This window comes from Schistosoma mansoni, chromosome 1 (genome assembly GCF_000237925.1).
Source record: "Schistosoma mansoni strain Puerto Rico chromosome 1, complete genome".
Taxonomy (NCBI): Eukaryota; Metazoa; Platyhelminthes; class Trematoda; order Strigeidida; family Schistosomatidae; genus Schistosoma; species Schistosoma mansoni.
Genome location: NC_031495.1, coordinates 64,391,951 through 64,398,238, shown reverse-complemented (window position 1 = coordinate 64,398,238; position 6,288 = coordinate 64,391,951).

Below are 6,288 nucleotides of genomic sequence, written 5' to 3'. Positions count from 1 at the left end.
GATGGCCCAGATTGGCATAAGCCGCTCTGGCTTTCATTATACGTGCATCAATCTCATCACTCACGCCACCACCAGCACTTATATAGCTACCTAGATACACGAACTTCTCAACTACTTCAATCTGCTCACCATCCAGGGTGAGTACAGGATGAGAATCCTGCCAGTCTTGTAGGAGTACTTTGCACTTGGAGGGTGCAAAGCACATGCCGTACCTGCGGACACTGATTGCCAACTGATTAAGTGCGGATTGCATGCCTTGGGCATTATCGCACAGTAAGACAATATCATCCGCATACTCGAGGTCGAGAAGTTGTTCTCCAGGCAACATATCCATACCGCCATTACTTACATCCATCAGAGCTGTTTCCAGGATGTCATCGATGGCAAAGTTGAAGAGGAATGGTGAGATCGGGCAACCCTGTCTAACCCCACTGCTTGAATGGAACAAGGGAGAAAGGTGGTTGTATGCCCTCACTCTGCCTGAGGTGTTCGTATACAGGGCCTTTAAGATGTTAATGAACTTCTCAGGCACACCCTTCTTCAATAGACAATCCCAGAGAACAGTCCTGTCCAACGAATAAAAGGCAGCCCTGATATCAAGAAACACTACGATTGTTGGCCTGCGATAAGTATGACGGCGTTCTAACATTTGGCGAAGGGTGAAGATGTGATCAATGCATCCTCGACCAGAACGAAAACCAGCCTGCTCCTCGCGAGTCAATCGTTCTCGGGTTTTAAACAACCTACGAAGAATGATAGAAGCCAATAGTTTGGACGCAATCGGAAGTAGACTTATCCCCCGATAGTTATTACAGGAACAACGTGAACCCTTTTTAAAGATAGGGACAACTATCGACTCATTCCATGATGTTGGAACACTTTCTTGCTCCCAAACCTTTGCAAACAACACAGTCAATTCCTTAGTCAGAAGGTCACCACCATCTTTAAAAAGAGCCGGAGGTAAGTCATCTGGGCCAGGTGATTTGTAGCGCTTCAAGAGTTGGAGTTCCTTGCGGACTTCCGCCTCGTTTGGTGGATCAGTCGTCACCGGCCATGGGGGGCAGGACAAACTGGTTGATGTTGCCGGAGCAGCAGGCCAGTTGAACTGCCCTTCGAAAAATTCCGCCCATCGTCCAAGACGTCGAGAGATGTTAGTGATTAGCATCCCGTCATCCTCGTAGATTGTTTCACTCACACCGGACTTCTTGCTGCCAGTGGCTCGGATGAGTTGGAAGAGCCTCCGGCAGTTACCAGATGCAGCTGCTGCTTCCATCTCATTAGCACGCTCCGACCACCAGGCTTCTCGGTCCTTACGCAAGCTTTGCCCGATTTCATTACGTAACAGCCTTCGTTTGTGGTCAAACTCACGGTCACCCGGAGTAGACTGACGAGCTTCCATCAGTTGTAAGGAGCCAGAAGAAACCCAGTGCTTGTAAGCGGGACGTTTCGCGAAGCCGCAAGCGGCTTTACTCGCCGTTTTCATGGCGTCGTGAAGATGCAACCAATGCTCATCTATACTTTTCGGTGGGATGGTAGCTAGCCTAGAAGCTAGCTCCGCTTGATACTTACTTGCAACAGAAGTTGCAGCCAGTTTACTAACATCGATCCGTTGGTGGTGGTCAATCCTTCGGCCACTGAAAAGTAAGGTGAGATTGGCGCAGACCAGGGCATGATCAGACTCCAGATAGGTACTCCAAAAGGAGCGGCAGTCTTGTACACAACTACGCCAGCGGTAGCTGATCGCGATGTGATCAATCTGAGTTCAGGCTTGAGATGCAGAGGGAGGACGCCAGGTGGCACACCGGCGATGACTGTGCCGGAAGTTAGTGCTAGCCAGAAACAGGTTGTGGTCTGTGCACAGTTGCAGCAAACGGTCCCCGTTATCTGTCCTGCGACCAACAAGTCCCCATCGGCCACCCAAACGGCTCTCTTCTGTGCCTAGACGCCCGACCTGAGCATTCAAGTCTCCGGCTAATACTACAATATCTGTCGAACGCGCTTTCTGGAGAAGAACTGTTAACTGATGGTAAAACTCATCCTTGATTGCATCCGGGCTGCAATCTGTCAGGGCGTGGGCGGAGATGACGAAAAGACACCGTTTCTCACGCCGATTTCTTCTCACTTTGATGGAACTTTCTAATCTAACAGCACATAACCGACTGTTAATGGGGATCCAATCGATTAGTGCTGCCTCAGCCCTAGCGCTTAGTGCAACACCAACGCCTGCAAGACCAGACGAAGATGCCACAGGGTCCCCGGATAAGCGCACGTGAAACAAGCTTTTCGAGGCGACAGATGGAGAGCGGATTTGTAGTACTTCACTAGAGTCTTGGATACGGGTCTCGGATAGACAACAAACGTCAACATTAAGACCTTCCAAAGACATAGCCAGCCCCATCTGTTGTCTGATCTGCATTAGTGTGCGAACGTTGAAGGAAGCCAGCTTGAACGGCGTACGTGGTTTCAGAAAGACTGCTTCAGTATTCATAATCGGTGGAAGCATTCACTTTCGACCAAACAGCGACTAGAGATCGTTTAGATGGAACAGAGTTTCCACCATGGGCGAGCTGCTGCATAAGTTGGAAAGGAAGGATACACAATTTGGGAATAGAGGGAGTGAAAAAGCGACGTGTTAAATAATAGTAATAATAATAACAACAATAATAATAATAATGGTAATAATAATAATAATAGTGTAAATTGTCTTGCTTCTAATATGAGCGAGAATATTATCGTCAATAGAATTCATCATTTCATTTATTTGTGTGTGGGCTGTGATACTGCCAAGGTGCCCAAACCGAAGCAGGTGGTTTTCTTAGGGGGCCACACCCCGAGCCTTTGACCTAAAGGTCTGATCCACAAGGCAGTGCAGGAGCATCGTGAGGAGATGCAGTCCCATGGTAGCCGGTGAACAACAATTGATTCATACGTCATTTGTTCCCTCAGGATACTGGAGCCAGTCCATGTACACCATTGTTTTGGAATGAGGGTTTTCCAACTCCCCTAGGTGGACCCTCCGTGTCCACCAACCCGGTTAAAGCTCCGGACATTCGCTTTTCGTTCTCTCACTTTTGTGAACAACACCCCCGCCACGAGAAGGCAGTGAGTAGGACTTCCCTGGCAGAGGCTATATATTCGCGTGGCCATATGAGAGCATTTCGAGAGGGAGAGCAGACTCTCCCCACTCTCGGCCGTACCAGGGCATTTGGGGGCTGGATTAATCGATTCTCACTTACAAACGCGTAATTTAGCACGCATATTTGTTGATCCAAATGACCACACAAAACAACGGTACGAGGGAGAGATGGAAAATGAAGAGGAGCACAGAAAAACTAGATAATTTTGAAGAAGCGAATGAAATTTAAAAAGATGATCACCGATTACAAATATTACGCGCACCCACAGTATTTCCTGGCAAGTTGGTGGCTTCACTAAAAATCCTTATCAATTGAATATAGTAGAAGCATGAAAAATCAATATGAACAATCTATAAATTCGTGTATACTGACATTTACAACTAGTTGGTCACAAGATATTGACTAATGTCATGTGTGTCAGATCCTTAGTCCAGATCGAATACTATCGATCTAGTTGGAATGTGACTACTAGCCTAGGTGACCCGAAATCGCATGTACTATGTGGACTACCTTTAAACATCACCTTACATCTCAACATAGTGTACGCGATGTCAAGTCATCCAGACTAGTGACCATATTCTAACTTGATCTGCACTAAGAAAGACCTACCACACATGACATTGGTTACTAGTGATCAATCAATTGTAAATACAGCTCAGTCCTACTGGAGGTCAGTTGATACTCGGATAGATCATTGGTAACGTCTGATTGTGCAGCTGGGCGATACGAAACCCAATCCGCAGGGAGCATCAGTTCCCTCAATGTTATAGGTAGAATTTGCTGACGAGTACCAAACTGGACGGAACCTAGGTCTAAGGCTTCCTGCCAACTACCCTTAACCACCACCGTATATTAATATCTAATATTATTCAATACACTTCCCTTAATTTAGTAAACTACCGATCCAGAGATGATAATAATAATGCCACACTTTAAGTAGAAATTGAAAGGAAAACGCCGAGAAAAATCACAATGAACGCTTTAACACTAACCACTCATATCGACTTCTAACTCCATTGATGTTAGATTAGGTTAAGCAATACTTTTCATTCCACAATGTAATAAATGATTGTACGTTAAAACAAATCGTCTACAAGTGACTTACAATGAATAACCAACAAATGCTTAGTTTACTTTCTGTCTGTCCATTTGACTGGGTGGGTTCTGTTAGGAAAACATGACAACTATTTAAGCCGAACAATTAGAACTATGACAATAGAAATTGAAACTAAACAACTTGATATCCTCAAAAATCGTCACAATCATGTTATTCTTTCATTGAAATCATGAACTGAAGGATGTTAGACAACCATTGGAAACCTGGAAGAACTAGACAATCGTTCCACTCTAGTATGGAACATCTTAGCAATGCGTATACATGACTACGTACGCGAGATTCAAACCAAGGATCTTTGGTCTCGCGTGCGAACGCTTTACTTCTAGACCACTGAGCCGGGATCTAATGGTATTAATATTTAACTTCAACCAATCCACAGTGTTGCAAGACCATCTTCCATTGTCTTCGATGGGTAACTGTCTGACATTCGACACGGTTGAACTCCACTGGTCTTTATTTTATTTTATTTAAACACATAAATATTGGTACAAGGAAGCACCAGATACATATGCACCGCACAAATCTCATTTCATTTGTGTGAGGGCTGTGATACTGCCCGGGTGTCCAAACCGAAACAGGTGGTTTTCTTAAGGGGCCACACCCGGAACCTTTGACCTAAAGATTTGATCCACTAGGCAGTGCAGTATCGTAAAGAGATGCAGTCCCATGGTAGCCGGTGACCAACGATTGATTCATACGCCATTTGTTCCTTCAGGATACTGAAGCCCATGTGCACCATTGGTTTGGAATCGGGGTTTTCCAACTCCCCTAGGTGGACTTTCCGTACTCCGGTAGCTTAGTTGGTTAGGGTGCCGTACTTACTCCACTGGTAACGACTTGTTATTCACCGTTATATATCTATCACTTGATAAAAGAAACGTTAAACAAGCAGAAAGATGGAACAACAACAACAACAAACCGAAATGATTAAATTATCACATTTTATTTCTCTTATTAACTGCTAGCAGTAACAATAAGCGGTATTATTATGATTATTATTACTTTGTGAACCATTATTCTTCTATTTCATGTGAAAAGAAGGGGAAAAAACAACTGGCAGAAATAGAACAAAACAAAGAGAAGATACATTCAACAAAATAGAATAAAGCCATCAAACTGTATGTAAGTAAGTATGCATGTATAGTTAGTTCACTAAACATTACACATTCACTGATAATGATGATCAGGGCAATATTCAGTGAGACAGCTGATGAAAAAACCAATTGAGTTTGATCGATATTCAGAGGAATCAATTGATTCACATAGACAATTTCTTACTTGTTATTGTCAATGAAGGGAGACAACCTCCCCTATTGATATAAGCAAGCATTGAATGTGTATACAACAGATACACTTAGCATCACGTACATGCACAAACCAAAAAAGAAACAAAATATGATACATACACAAATGTGTGTGTGTGTTAGTATATCCATGTGAACATATTGTAGATTACTTGATATCATTACTACTCTCATTTTTTTAGTTGCCGCCAAACACATAATTATCATTGCTTCACTTTCGTTTTTCTTTGCTTACCACAATTCATCCATAGAAAAAGAAGAAGGATGATGATGATGATGAATAATTCATGAATTCACAGCATATATAAGTGTGTATGGCGCAGAAATTCAAATAAGAAAATATAACATCATTATCATCCCGATTCCCACTACTACTACTACTTATCAGTAGTACATAAAACTATATCAAACTTATAAAGTCATAGAAGATAGAAAAGGTAACGAAAACAATAAAACTTTAAAAGTCAATAATGAACATTTAAGTATAGGCACAATAAGCAAAGCATAGTGCTCTTGCACACACACACACACACACACATGCATACAATAATAATAACACAGAGAATAGTCCAGTCAACTGGTTATTGTTACTCGATTAGAGTCATGGCTAACTTATCATGAATGATAAACTAAAAAAACAAACAAAATATAGATTAATGAATGAGTGAATTCAATAGGCGAAAAATGAAAGAGAAATAGACTACCAAAACACCGGGGGGGATGAATATAC